This window comes from Tupaia chinensis, unplaced genomic scaffold (assembly GCF_000334495.1).
Source record: "Tupaia chinensis unplaced genomic scaffold, TupChi_1.0 Scaffold146140_1, whole genome shotgun sequence".
Classification (NCBI taxonomy): Eukaryota; Metazoa; Chordata; class Mammalia; order Scandentia; family Tupaiidae; genus Tupaia; species Tupaia belangeri.
Window position 1 is genome coordinate 2,134,261 of NW_006205995.1, and position 14,172 is coordinate 2,148,432.

The window sequence follows — 14,172 nt, forward strand, 5'->3', positions numbered from 1 at the left end:
GGGCGGCAGCACTAAGGCAGGCAGAAGAGGAAGGATGCAAATGGCATTTCGGAGAAATCAACAACAGAAGCTGGTGACAGATTGTACAAAGTCGGTGAAAGGAAAGGGAAAGTGGAAGGAGACAATGGCATATTGAGTTGGGGTGAGGGCAGACCGGCCTGCGTGAAGATGCCCTGGAGGCAGGAGAATGCAGGAAACAGGCTCCTTTCCCTAGAAACTCTCCCGCCCTACATCCATGTCTTTCCTACAGGTACTGAGCAGGGAGGTTCCGGTTCAAGGCTGGTTTCCCTTTCGGCGAGTAAGACGCAAGGGTGCATCGGTTTTGAGGAATTGTGAAGTTTTGGAGTTAGTGGATTCTCATTGTTCGATCTCTCATCGAGGTTGTTCAGTAACCTTTGTCAATTTACAGACTGATGATGGTTAGGTGGCCTCGGGTTGATAGACCGTTTGGCTATCAGTCGTATGCCTACATCTTGTTCCCCTTTGTTGGAACTTACATAAACTTGGGCCTTGTCTGCACAGTGAGCTGGCTGCCTGAGAGTCAGGACTTGTCGTTTATGGAATGAGCATCATAAGGAGCCTCCTGGGAACTTTGCACAGAAAGGCCAAACCAGAACCAGAACCCTAGTCACAAAGTAGAACTGCGGACGCTTTCCTTTGATGTTTTGTTTTGTTCTGTTCTCTTCCCAGGTTTTAAAATGTATTGTACTATCTGGGACTCTGTGTTAGGAATGATGGAGAATCCAAAGACAGATAAGGACACAGTCTATCCCATCTTCCAAGCCTTAAAATTGGATATATATATGATAGCCGCCCCCTAAGCCAGTGCAGGGAGACTCCTGACCACCCTCTCCTGGGATGACAGCCATGGCTTTGTCTGTTTATATGTTACCCTGGATGACAGCCACTTTCTATTGGGTGTTTACTGTGATTCCTGTATTGGACTGCTAGTTAGCTCCCTAAGGTTAAGGACTGCTCTTTTTCATCCGTATCACCTACACCCACATCACCCGGGATGCTAGCTGGGCAGCAGGCTGCTAGCTCACTATCTAGCTGGTCAGATGCATGCATACACGGATAGTGTTGGAGGCTAGTTCCCCAGGAAGCAGACTCTGAGACGGAGGTTAGTGAGCAGATTTGTTTGTGGCCACTCTTGAGGTTGATGCCTATAGAAAGAAAGGGAAGAGAACTGTACTGGGCAGGGAGAGAATGTGAGCTGCAGTACAGACCCAACAATGGCCTCAGCCAAGCCCATGGGGAAACTGGACCTGCAGAACTGTTCCAAGTTGGGATGAGGGCCCAGGCCTTTACACTCCCACCAGGAGGAGATATTAGAGGGAGATGATCCCAAGGAACAGGGGGTGACCTTGCGTGAGGCTGTGCCCTTCAGCTGAGGGTGTCTGCAGGTAGCACTCCCAGCAGCTTGAGGAGGAAGTCCTTTCTTTGTTCCTGAAGGGGAGTCTGGACAGTCTATGGCAGCGCACACCACAGGTGGTCTCCAGGATTCTTCAGGGATGAGTCATTAGAGCTTGTTGAGCTGTAAAGTGTATCTAGACCTCATTAGGGCAGTTTAGGTTGCCAGATGAAATAGTCATTCTAGACCTGCACCCAACTGTTCAGTCCACAGGATCAGTAGATAGTGGTTCATCATTTGGGGTTTTGTGTTCAGAGAGTGGTGGGTGCTATGGTAGTAGCCAGAGATGGAATTAGACATGGCCCTGCCTTCAAGAGGTTTTTGGCCATGTTATGGAGGAAAAACACCCCTCCACAACTGAATCTGTAAGGTTCTCATACCATAGTGTCAGATTGGGAGTGCGGGGCTATGTGTTCTGGACTTCCAGTGAGAAGGCTTCTGGAGAGAGAATGTGCATGAGCGTGTCCATATAACACTTATTTCCCATGTTATTTTTCACTTTCAAACATAGCATCTTCTTTTTCATTTGTCAGCAAAACTCAATTATAGTCACACTTTCCATTAACACTTTTCTCTAACTGGTTCCTTTTCCTCCTGTTACCATTGGCTTCTGTTTAAATTCACATGCCTATCTCCAAAAAGATACTACATAAATAATTTTGTTTTGTTTTTCGGTTACTTGGTTTCCAGCTCTTTATGTAAAATGCCTGTGTAGGTGGGTGTTTGGGCTGTACTACAAGGCTAGAAATAAAAGGGTAAAGAAGAAACATTTGAAGACAACTTTCCTCTAACAATCCAATCCAAAAAAATCCTATAAGGAGGACAAATATTCTTTCCTCTCCACAAGCACTTATATTAAGGTATGTTGGAAAATACGTTCTTTTGTTATATATCAAAAAGGCTCTTTGGAGGCAGCTGCATGGCACAGATTCTGAGAAAGCTCTAGAACAGTCTTCATGTTCATATTGGGTTTCCTAAACAGGAATAATATGGGAATAAATATGAGCCTGTTCATGGAAAATCTACTGGTGTGCAGACTATAAAAGTGGACAGCTTGGCAGCACAGAAAGTGCTAGACACACCCTAATAGAAACCAGTATTTTGTAACTCGGTTGTCTTGGAAAAAAAGAGAGAGAGAGAGACAGAGAGAGACTTTGGTGGTGTCCAGTATTGCTTTAAATTGTTGAAAAACCACAGGGTAGCCACTGGCTGGTGGGGTTTTTGCTGCTGGGTTCTTTTCCAAACGTAAAATCTGCTTTCTGTGAAACTATTCTAGCCCTGAAAGGAAGGGTTTTAGCAATATATACCTTTATGGAAACTCCCAGTTTATATTTTTATAGCAGAGGCATCCAGTTTCATGTGAGGGAGGAAATTCCGTCAAGAGCTGCTGCTGGTGAGCACACATGTCCCACATTCCTGATTTGGGGCCGGGGGGTGACCCGGGGAAGGCAGAGCACATATGGAATAGAATATGGGGGGAGGCCATGGGGCCGCCTCCGGGCAGGCCTTTCCTCCCGCATTGGAGCCCTGCTTCCTTGGTTTTCTTTGGATAAGATTGAGGCAATCAAGGAGGGAAGATTGGGGTTGGAGCCTGCAAGGGAAGAGAAACTAGGATTTAAGAAGCTGTGGCAAAGGACCAGCAGTTAGCGTAATGGCTATGTCACTGGACTCCCATGTAGTTGACCGCGGTTCGAGTCCCAGACCCGGTGGCTTAAACTAACGCTGCGTGCATGTGCGTGCGTGCCCAAGATCCCGAGAGGAGAATGGAGGAGAAGGGATTGCGGCGTGGCCATCCCCCCTGGGGGGTGATTTCTCGCTTTCTCTCTGTCTCTCTCTGTCTGTCTGGGAGCACACACGCCCTATAGCAAAAACCTCTTCAAAAGAAAATAAATAAATAAAAAGAAGAAGAAAATGTGGCAAAACAAGGTGGGAAACTCTGAGGATGGTCTGTGCCAGCCAGGGTCTAGCCCTAATAGTTGTACTCAATGCATTGGGTCGTCGGGAACGTCATGACACATTTTTGCATAGAAAAACATGGAAAAATATGGCATGACTTTCCCGACCACCTAATATATTGACAGTGATGTTTTAAATTTGTATTTATTTACTTCATGTTAATGTAGCACTTGCAATGCCTTAGGGACTGAACTTCACTAGTTTCATTATTTATACAATACTTCAAGTTTATACTGGTCTTTTGGGGTACCTACTATAAATAGCCCAATGCAGAGACCGGGAAACTGAGGCTCAGAGAATAAGTAACTTGCAGCTTATTAATAGAAGGGAAGCCAGTCCAACTCCCAGGACTGCTCTTGTACTGGGCAGCCTATGAACTTACCTTGATGGGGGCACCAGGCTGCTTCACACCCCGCTCTCAGCTCCCATGGGACCTAGAACCCTGACAGTTGGGACGTCAGGTCTCCACTAGGCTCTGTTCTAAGCTGCCGACATTGGCTGCATTAACCTAATAGCACACGAGCACCGATCGGCTGATAGGCTCCAGAGCAGGGGCTGGGTGAAGGCTGCTTTGGCAAGGAAGCTAGAGAGAGCTGGCACCCAGCCCTGGAGAGAAGACCTGGACGGACCCCATAACCATAGGCTTCTTCAGGGTCATGGGGACCTAGTGAGAAAGGAGAGAAGGAGTAAAAGCAGGGTGAGGAGAGGGGCCCGAAACAAATGTTCCTCTTTTCAGGATGTGCTTGGCCTGTTTTCCCCATCTGAACATTTAGCATCACTTTGGATATAGAATTGCCAGGACAAGGTGACCCACTGGACTCAGGAGGGAATGAGAACTCAAAGCTGAGACTCTGGCGTCATGAAAAGAACTTGTGGCTCAGAGCTGGAAGGCTCAGGCTTGGGCTTCCAGTGTCGTCTCTTAGCTATTACTGTTTAGTAACATTATTTTCTAACCAAAGCAGTGCAAGGTCATGGTAGAATATGTGAAATGCTACAGAGAAGAAAATTAGATGGAACCCTCAGAGCAGACACACTCTCCCAAAGGGAAGAGTACAGTCCAAAAACAGGCCTGAAAAGTTGCAAGGAAGCTGTACTGGGGGGAAGCAGGAGTTTTATAGGAGAACAAGAGTCTCCCATCTGAATATTTACCTGGGGGTGCTAAAAGTGTTTGACTACGCTGCCAGAGTGTCAGAAACAGACCGGAGACTGGAGGAGCCTCTGATTCCTCTATTGTTCCCCAAAAAGCATACGCAACTCTTTTTAATTTGCTACAAGGTACATGCGCTCACTGGAGAGAGAGAGAGAAAACACCCACTCCCCCGCCTGGATGGTGACACCACAGTCCCTTCTCCTCTAGTCTCCTCTTGGAATTTGGGGCATGCATGCACATGTGCCTGGCGTGTTTTACAAGCCGCTAGATCCAGGATTCGAACTGTGCAGTTAACCACCTAGGATCCAGCTGCCTTAAGCCCCACACTACCGGGTGATCCCAAATGTGATATGTTTAAAGGAGCAGAGTTATTCTGGGTATTCAATATCTAGAGTACCCTGCTCTTTTTCCTCCTGATACCTTCTATTGTGTTCTCAGCACCCCCTGCCCTCACCTCCTCTTCCTCTCTTGGGTTTCGCCACCCTGGACCCATCTGCCCAGAGGTCAGACCACTGCAACCCACACCAGCACTCTGCCCGGTGACCTTCTTCCGCTGGGCCAGGCCCACGTTTTCCTCAGTCAGAAGAGCCTTCTAGGGACCCCTCGGAAGACTGTTACTTTTTTTTAACACTTAAGAGACATTTGGTAGTTTTTACAGATGCCTTGTGGCAATTCCAGATTAATTTATTTTGAACTTAAATCGCTACCAGCTTCAAGATTTATTGGTCTCTAGTTCTCTAAGTATGTTTTATCTTTCTTTAGATTCATTTTTTATTGTCTGGAAACTGGGCAATCCGTTCATTTGTGTTAGTTCTCTCTAGCTTTAGGCTCTAACCTCATAATTCACTGATTCGACCTCATCAAACGAGGCAGGTAGAGCTAAGTGGTGCAGGACTGGCTTTTAGAGAGCCCGGAGTGCATCAGCTGGGAATTACACCTGCGTCTCCTGGACACTTTGCTCTTTTTCAACTTCTCTGGCCATACTTAATCCTGGTGTCCCTGTATCGCCTTCCTCAATTGCTCTTTCTTCATCCCTCATTAATAGGTTCTTCTACCTCTGTCCCCCAGGGACAAGTCCTCGCTTTATGTTTTCTGACAAAATACTTTGTTTTGGAAAAGACCATCCATTTTGGCTGTATGAAGTCAAAGGTTGTCAAAGTCGTGGTTCAGCCCCGTCCCTGTCTCCTGAGCAAACATCCTGTCTTCTAAAGACCCCAAGGCCTCCCTCCTCACTGTCCTGGTGACACCTCAACACATCCACACCCAGGACATTACCTTCCCCTCACCTTGTCCCAGCTCTACTGCTGACCGCAACAGCCACAGAGTCAGTCAAAGCTACACCTTGTAAGGTCATAAAAACAGTGAAAATTGGCCCCACAGCCTGGTGGTTAAGGCAACCAGACTCCACATGGCCAACCACATAGTTTGAGTCCTGGACCTGGTGGTGTAGAAAATACACTGGGCACGTGTACAGGGGTGCCCCAAATCCTGAACAGAGGGAGCAATGGAGAAGGGATTGCAGTGTGGTGTCCTTTCTCCTCTCTCCCTCTCTCTGTCTCTCTGGAACCTCTAGCAAAAAATCAGAGGGGGGCCAGGGGGCCAGCAGGTGATGTGGTTTAGATGCTGGACTCCTACATGGCCAGCCACACTGAAGTCCTGGACCTGGCGGCTTGCTTTCTCACTCTTTCTTTCTTTCTCTCTCTGGTGAGTTCATGTGCCCTGTAGCAAATTTTAGAAAGTAATAATAACAATAATGAATAAAATTAAATAAATCATTATCTACCACAAAAAGAAAAAGCAATGCCAGGTGAGAGCCAGCGATGTATTCCATTGCACATCCTTCTCACCTGCTCCCTCTTCCCATTTCCCTCCACCCTCCTTTCCCTTGAAACGTTTTTTTTCCAAACCATATATTCATGAGCCTGGGGACAAAAGGATCCCAGAGAGGTCTCCAAGGAAAAAAAATTAAAAGCTTGAAGAAGTCAATGGCTTGATTTGTTTGAACCTATTAAGAACTTTATATTCTGCTAGGAAACTTGGGAGTGAATTAGCACCAGACAGATAGAAACGCACCAGAAGAGTAATAAGCAGTATTTGACCCCTGGGAAAACAGATGAGTAAGAAAGGAAATACCGTCACAGAAGTCACAGAACACATGACTCAGCTGTGAGCCACGTCTAAATCTTACGTCATTGCTGAAAGTGTGATGTGAGCACATGTTGGCGAGAACTGAAGGGGCAGTGAAAGGAGACATTTCTCCTTGCCTTCCAGGTAACAGCCAATAAAATCAAGAACAGGATAAGCATGGAGTTTAAATATATATATTGTCTGTAAGGATCCAGCGTTGAGGTGGGTCAGAGGACACTGCGTTTTATTGTAAGCCTACAGTATGGCTTTTAAAATAATGTCCCCACATTACATGGAAAATAAGTTGTTTTTCATTTTCTAAGTTGCCAGAGGCTGTGGATGCTCACTAGAGAAAATCAGAGAGAGGGGGGGAAAGTGGGAAAGCACCCCACATGGGGGATGGTCATGCTGCAATGCTTTCTCCTCCATTTCTCCCACTTTTCAGAATGTTGAGCATGCACGCACATGCACACAGTGTGTTTTTCAAGCCACCCGGTCCAGGACTCAAACCGTGTGGTCAGCCCTGTGGGATCCAGCTGCTTAACCAGCACACTATCAGCTGGCCCTGTAAGATAAATTCTTAAGAAAGTAAAATGAAAAATGAAAGTGTCTGGTCAGCCCAAGGAATGATGTGGCGTCTGTGCCCGGGCAGGGGACAGGTGCAGTGGGGGACCTTGGAGGAAGCAGGTTTCAGTGTCCACGGGTGTGCCAGCTCTAGTTATCATGACTGTTCCTGAATGAGAGTGGATGCAGTTCAGTAAAATGCCAAACCGAGACCCATCTATCCATGCAGTGATCTTTGTCTTTCAATCCCTGACTGCATCACTGGGATGAATTAACCATGATTCCCGCCCTCAAGGAGCTCACAGCCTGGTGGGAGATGAAGTTGCTCATCAGCGAACAGCTGACATTGCTCCACAAGGTGATAAGAATACACAGAGGGCATGTGATTGCAGAGAGAAATCGCCCGGGGCTCAGAACACCTTCAAGTGGAGTCCTGGAGGCTGATTAGGAATCAAGAGGGTGAGGGGGGAACTGGCCTCCAAGCACTGGGGAAAGAATTTGCGAAGGCACAGAGGGGGACCCAGGCATGAGAGCATCAAGCCCAAAGAGGAGAGCTTGACATTTGTGAGGAGCAATGAAGAGAGCTCGTCGGCTTAGCAGCCTGGGAGCCATGCTAAGGACCTGGTGTTGTCTTGAAGCTCTTGGGAAGCCAGTTGGGGGTCTTTCTAGAGAAGCAGCATCCTTGAGCCTTCTCTCAGCCCAGAGTGGAAAACAGAGGGGAAGCTGAGTTAAAGGGATGATAAGGGGCAGCTGGTGGTGTGGTGGCTAAGGTGGCTGGATCCCACATGGCCGACTGCAGTCTGCGTACTGGGCTCTGCGACCTGAAAAACACACCAGGCACTGCATGTGCCTGAGTACTGGGCTCCGTGACCTGAAAAACACACCAGGCACTGCATGTGCGTGCCCAAAATCCCGAGCAGAATGGAGAAGGGGTTGCAGCATGGCCATCCTGCCTGAGGGGTGCTCTCTTCTCTCACTCTCTCTCTTGTCTCTGGTGAGTGTACATGTCTTATAATAAAAATTTTTTAAAAAGAAGACATCCACGTGAAAAATGAGGCTATACTGAGAGTGGTGTGAGTACTGAGGGTGATGTGAGTACCGAGGGCAGTGTGAGTACTGAGGGTGGTGTGAGTGAGGGTGGTGTGAGTACCGAGGGCGGCGTGAATACCGAGGATGGTGTGAGTGAGGCTAGGGGAAGCAGAGGCGGAGAGATGGTGGGTTGACTAAAGTGCTTTCACAACCACGTGGTGTGGTAAGAGGTGGTTGCTGGGCCCGCAGGAGGGATTATTATGAGCCCGGTGTTTCTTGTCAGAGGCAGCAGGCAGCGGCCGTGCTGATGGGAGGCTCATGGCAGAGTGCTTTGCAGGGTGCCTGGGAGGCGGGTGGAGCAGGCCTGGGGCAGGGCGCGTGGGAGCAGCTGCGGGTGTGCCACCGAGGTGCCAGGGCTGGCTTCGAACACACCGGGAAGGCTTTTCTGGGGGGCTTTTGGAAGGTCGGAAGAAATGCACACAGGCTTTCAGGGAGGGAAAGTGGGCAAAGGAGTTTGGCACCCATCAGGCAAAAAGTTTCCTCAACTATAATATTTCTTTAACTTTTAAAGAATTATTTAATTGTATTTATTATTGTTCTTATATTTTAATTTGACCAGAGAGAGAGGGATGTCCAGGCCAGCAATGGTGGCACAACACTAGGAGGATACTAGGTTCATGTCTCGAGATCTCCATGTGCATGCTGGGCATGCATGTGCACGTACTCATGATCCTGCTGCTGAGACTGGGGGTGGATCCAGGCATGAAGACCCTGTTGGGGCCTATTTCTCTCTTCCTCAGTTGAAATAAATAAACAAAGTTTAATAACACACATTTCTCAATGCTCTGAACCATGATTCCCGCCCTCAAGGAGCTCACAGCCTGGTGGGAGATGAAGTTGCTCATCAGCGAACAGCTGACATTGCTCCACAAGGTGATAAGAATACACAGAGGGCATGTGATTGCAGAGAGAAATCGCCCGGGGCTCAGAACACCTTCAAGTGGAGTCCTGGAGGCTGATTAGGAATCAAGAGGGTGAGGGGGGAACTGGCCTCCAAGCACTGGGGAAAGAATTTGCGAAGGCACAGAGGGGGACCCAGGCATGAGAGCATCAAGCCCAAAGAGGAGAGCTTGACATTTGTGAGGAGCAATGAAGAGAGCTCGTCGGCTTAGCAGCCTGGGAGCCATGCTAAGGACCTGGTGTTGTCTTGAAGCTCTTGGGAAGCCAGTTGGGGGTCTTTCTAGAGAAGCAGCATCCTTGAGCCTTCTCTCAGCCCAGAGTGGAAAACAGAGGGGAAGCTGAGTTAAAGGGATGATAAGGGGCAGCTGGTGGTGTGGTGGCTAAGGTGGCTGGATCCCACATGGCCGACTGCAGCTGAGTACTGGGCTCCGTGACCTGAAAAACACACCAGGCACTGCATGTGCGTGCCCAAAATCCCGAGCAGAATGGAGAAGGGGTTGCAGCATGGCCATCCTGCCTGAGGGGTGCTCTCTTCTCTCACTCTCTCTCTTGTCTCTGGTGAGTGTACATGTCTTATAATAAAAATTTTTTAAAAAGAAGACATCCACGTGAAAAATGAGGCTATACTGAGAGTGGTGTGAGTACTGAGGGTGATGTGAGTACCGAGGGCAGTGTGAGTACTGAGGGTGGTGTGAGTGAGGGTGGTGTGAGTACCGAGGGCGGCGTGAATACCGAGGATGGTGTGAGTGAGGCTAGGGGAAGCAGAGGCACTTGGAGCTGAGGACCTGGGGGAACCTCTGATGCCCATTACATGTGGAGGCGAGGGAGAGAAAGGCCAGCATGGCCCGGATCCTATCCGGAGAGAGGGCGGGAGCAGTCACTGATAACACGGAGCCTCGGAGGGCAAAGGAGGAGATGAGAAAGGTCCTGAGCATGTGGAGGGCCGAGGGGCTGAAAGGATCTAGGGCTAGAGGTCCCCCACGCAGTTATAAGTGGGGTGGATCCGGAGCACCCTGGGCTGAAGGAGCAGGTTGGGCAGGGGGTCATCAGCACACGGGCAGGGGTGGCATCTCACACTCAGAGGGAGAGAGCAGCGGGAGAGAAGAGGGTCCTGAGCAAGCCCAGGCGATCGCCCGGTCAGAGGAACAGGAGCCCTGGAGGAAGCTGAGCAGGACCTGGAGAGCTGAGGTCGGGAAAGCAGAGACGAGGGAGGGGCTCCGGGTCTGAGAAGTGTGCCTCAGTGCCCTTGCAGCTCTGTCCGGGATTCCAGGGTGGTTAGCATCGCTGCCACTGCGGATAATCACACAGCCATCACCTGCACACTGTGACACCACAGATGGCCTCCCCTGGTCCCAGACACTCCTCAGGGACAATTAAAAGACCATGTCGTGACCCTGCTGAGTACAGTTGCCATTGTGTTTGGGGTGGCAGCCAGGATAGGACCAAACCACAGCTCCTCTGCCCTGGTGCAGCCGTTCCCTGCCAGGCCTCTTCTTGGGCTATTCATTTCTGAGGTTTACATTTATTAGTGCGTCCCCACCTCGTGTCAAATGAACACACCGCCAAGGGCCCCCTCCTGGGACTGCCATGAACACACAAAGAAACAGAGTTCCTTGACTAGGCTGTTGTGGGGAGTTTGCTCAGAAGAGGGGTGAGGGGGGCAGCAGGGGTGCCTGGATCTGGGAGAAGATGCCTGGAACAAAGTGGGGTGTGACTGGGCAAAGGAAGAGCTGCCTTGGGGTGACCAAGAAGCCTAGTGGGAAGCGCTGGCCCTAAGGTTTCCCACAGGACTCCCACACGCAGCCGTGTCAGCACCGGGCAGCGAGCTGGGCCGGCTGGCAGTCTGCGGCTTGTCTGTGGGCACTGAGACCGGCATAGGAAGAGCCGCGGGGACAGCCAGCTCGGCCGCCTGCTGGCCGCCCGATCCGGATGGCGAGCACAGGCTGAGGTCTGATGGAGGAGGCAGGGGCCACAGGGAAACCGGGGAAGGGAGGCGTTTTGGATGGAAGCCACAGAAAAGCAAACTGGTGGCTCCAAGGTCAATGCCTCCAGTTTTTCACAGCAAAAGAAAAGCAGGAGGCCTTCTGTTTCTCACGAAAGGCAAGAGCGGAACAGAGACCGCGCTTGGTGGGCGGCAGGGAACCAGCACATGCGCCGCTGATGGCCGTCCACCCGCACGGGCTCTGCTGGTTGTGAGCCCAGACCTGTTTTTTTTATGAAGTTAAGAAAAAAAATATCTGATTTTGAAAAGGCTACTGTTCAATTGAGAATATATTATAAAACAAATTAGCCAGATCATCTAGTTTGCTTCTTCATTTAACAGAGCCAGGAACCAGGCGGGTCAGGAAAAGGGTCGACAGCACCTGGTGTGTGCTGCGGGTTGCCGGGACAGGGCGGGAAGCTCAGGAGCCAGAGTCAGGGCTGGGCTCCCCGGTTCTCCCTGCATTCGGGGGGCTCTCTGTAGCCACAACCCTGGCATCTTGACACTGTAGAACGGTCATTTTCAGCCTCTTGGAGTGACCACATCTGTAACTCAGTTGAGAAATAGTGAAGCCTGTTGGTGGTGCTGTTTTATATTACCACAAAGTTTTAAAAAATGTGTTCTGAACCATTTTAGAGTAGGTCTTAGAGTGACTCTCAGGAAATCCAGCTTCCACGGCTGGCCTTTTCTCTTGCTTACCGGGAAGGGGACACCTCTGAAGTCAGAATGGAGGGGTCCCTGCAAGAGCCTCAGAGCCCAGCCTCAGGGACTCCCGCCTTGTCAGTCCACGGGCCAGTGAACATCCAGGCTGGGACTTGACTCTTTCAGATCTAAAATCCAGGAAGAAAACCAGTGTTGCTACATGGAAGCGGCCTTGTGAACAATACGTTACATTTGCTTCTTTCTGTTCCACATTTAAAGGAACTGAAATCCAAGCATGTCATTATACAGAATTCACATTTTACTTAAAAAAAATAATAGCTAGTATAACATTGAATGAGGCGTGGCGTCCTCTGCCAGATCATCTCTGCTCCAGAAGTACCTTCTGGTTTCTTCTCCTGTGTGTGTTCTGACCTCTCTAGAACAGCTAGCAGTTTCTTTAAAAAAAATAATAATAAATAAAAACTCACTGATGACTTGCATGTTGCTGTAGTATTGGAGCACCTTCCAGAAGATTCCATCCTTTAGACTTAAGAACCCACTGTCTTGGGCTATCTCTTGTTCCTTTTTTATTTCTAGTATAGACCAGAGTGCATTCCATTTTATTGCCTTCTTTTTAATAATTAAGGTATTGTATCTCTACTCCAAGAATTAAAGAATGCCAAAGACTGACATTTTTATTGCATCAGTCTGTTTACTAATTTCATGTATTATCGAGTTGGCATTCTTTCACGGCTCTGAACGTGGCATCTACTGATGTCCTTGTTAGTCTGGTGGCCTGAGCTGGATTTCTGACTGCCTGCCGTGCTGGAGAGCAGTGTGGGGGCTCCCAGCAGAGACAGAGGATCCCCCAGAGAGACAGAGCACGGCATGTGCTATTCCTATGCCTGACAGTACTTGAGTATTAAAATAGCTCATGAGTGTGAAGGGGTGTGAATGGGGAGGTTCTGGGGTGGTGAGAGGGATGGGTGCTACTGCCATGGAGAGAGGATTCCTGCGGGAATTGAACACTGAGGGCATGGTGGGCGATGCATCTGGCCCCCAGATGGCACTGCCACTGCTGGGGCAGACAGGCTCTGCCTGATTGGCCAGGCTGCTGACTCCGTGTGAAAGGCAAGGCGTAGACCTTGCGCTGAGTTCAGAGGACATTTGAATGCATTCAACTTAATTTGCATTTCGCATCTCCTTCCAGGCCCTAGATCCTGAACAGTTAGAATCTGGGCCTCAAGAATAAGAAAAAAGGGACCAGCAGTTGGCGTAATGGCTATGTCGCTGGACTCCCATGTAGTCAACCGCGGTTCGCGTCCCAGACCCAGGGGCTTAAACTCATGCCAGGTGCGTGTGCGTGCGTGCCCAAGATCCCGAAAGGAGGGTGGAGGAGAAGGGATTGTGGCGTGGCCATCCCCCCTGGGGGGTGATTTCTCGCTTCCTGTCTCTCTGTCTGTCTGGTAAGCACACACGCCCTATAGCAAAAACCTCTTCAAAAACAGAAGAAGAAGAACACACGAATTTCATCCATTCAGTCAGTCGTTTCACTGACATTTACTGAACAACTTCTATATAGCAGACTCGTCCTGCTTCTGAGGACACACACGTTTTCTGATCATCAGCCCTTAAGAATCAGCAGCAGAAAGCATAGAGTCAATCACAGTCCAGCATGGGAAAAGGATTGCATTGGAGCTGGGAAGGGGTGTGAGTTGGCCAGGGACACACAGTGAGAGGGGGCCCTCAGCTGTGACAGACAACCCAGCAGCTCCGCCTCTTCCACCTGGGCAAGGGCCTGCTGGATTCAGTTAGAGCTATGAGAGGGTCAGGGCATGATTGGCAGCCAGGACACTCCCTTTGAGGAGACGCTGTTTGGTTTCTGGCACTGTTTGAGTCTTATCCCTGATCATCTAGACAGCTGGGCTACAGCAAAGCTTCCTTATGAAGGGGTGAGCCACCTTTAGCTTCTAATTTCAGCGTGTCAGCATTTGACTGGCATTGGGCAAGCTTGCCTCTAATGGGAGGGATGGAGTGAGGACGGGCAGAGCCACAGTGTGGGACTCCTCCTCAGTGTCTCCTGCCACTTTGTGGCTAAGGAAGGAGCATTAGAAGGGAATCCTACCATGTGCCAACAGATACCTTTAGACATCCTTTCCCCCAACAGGCAGCCTGGTGCTGGCTTATTTGCTGCTTGCTATAGGTACAATATAGAAATAACCGGAACTAGTTGAAGACTATCAATGAGGGACTGGTAGAAAAAACAGTGGCATATGCTGTCATCAGAAAATGATGATGTAGTACATTTATTGACATGAAAAAAATCCTCAAAATGTCGAGTGAAAGACC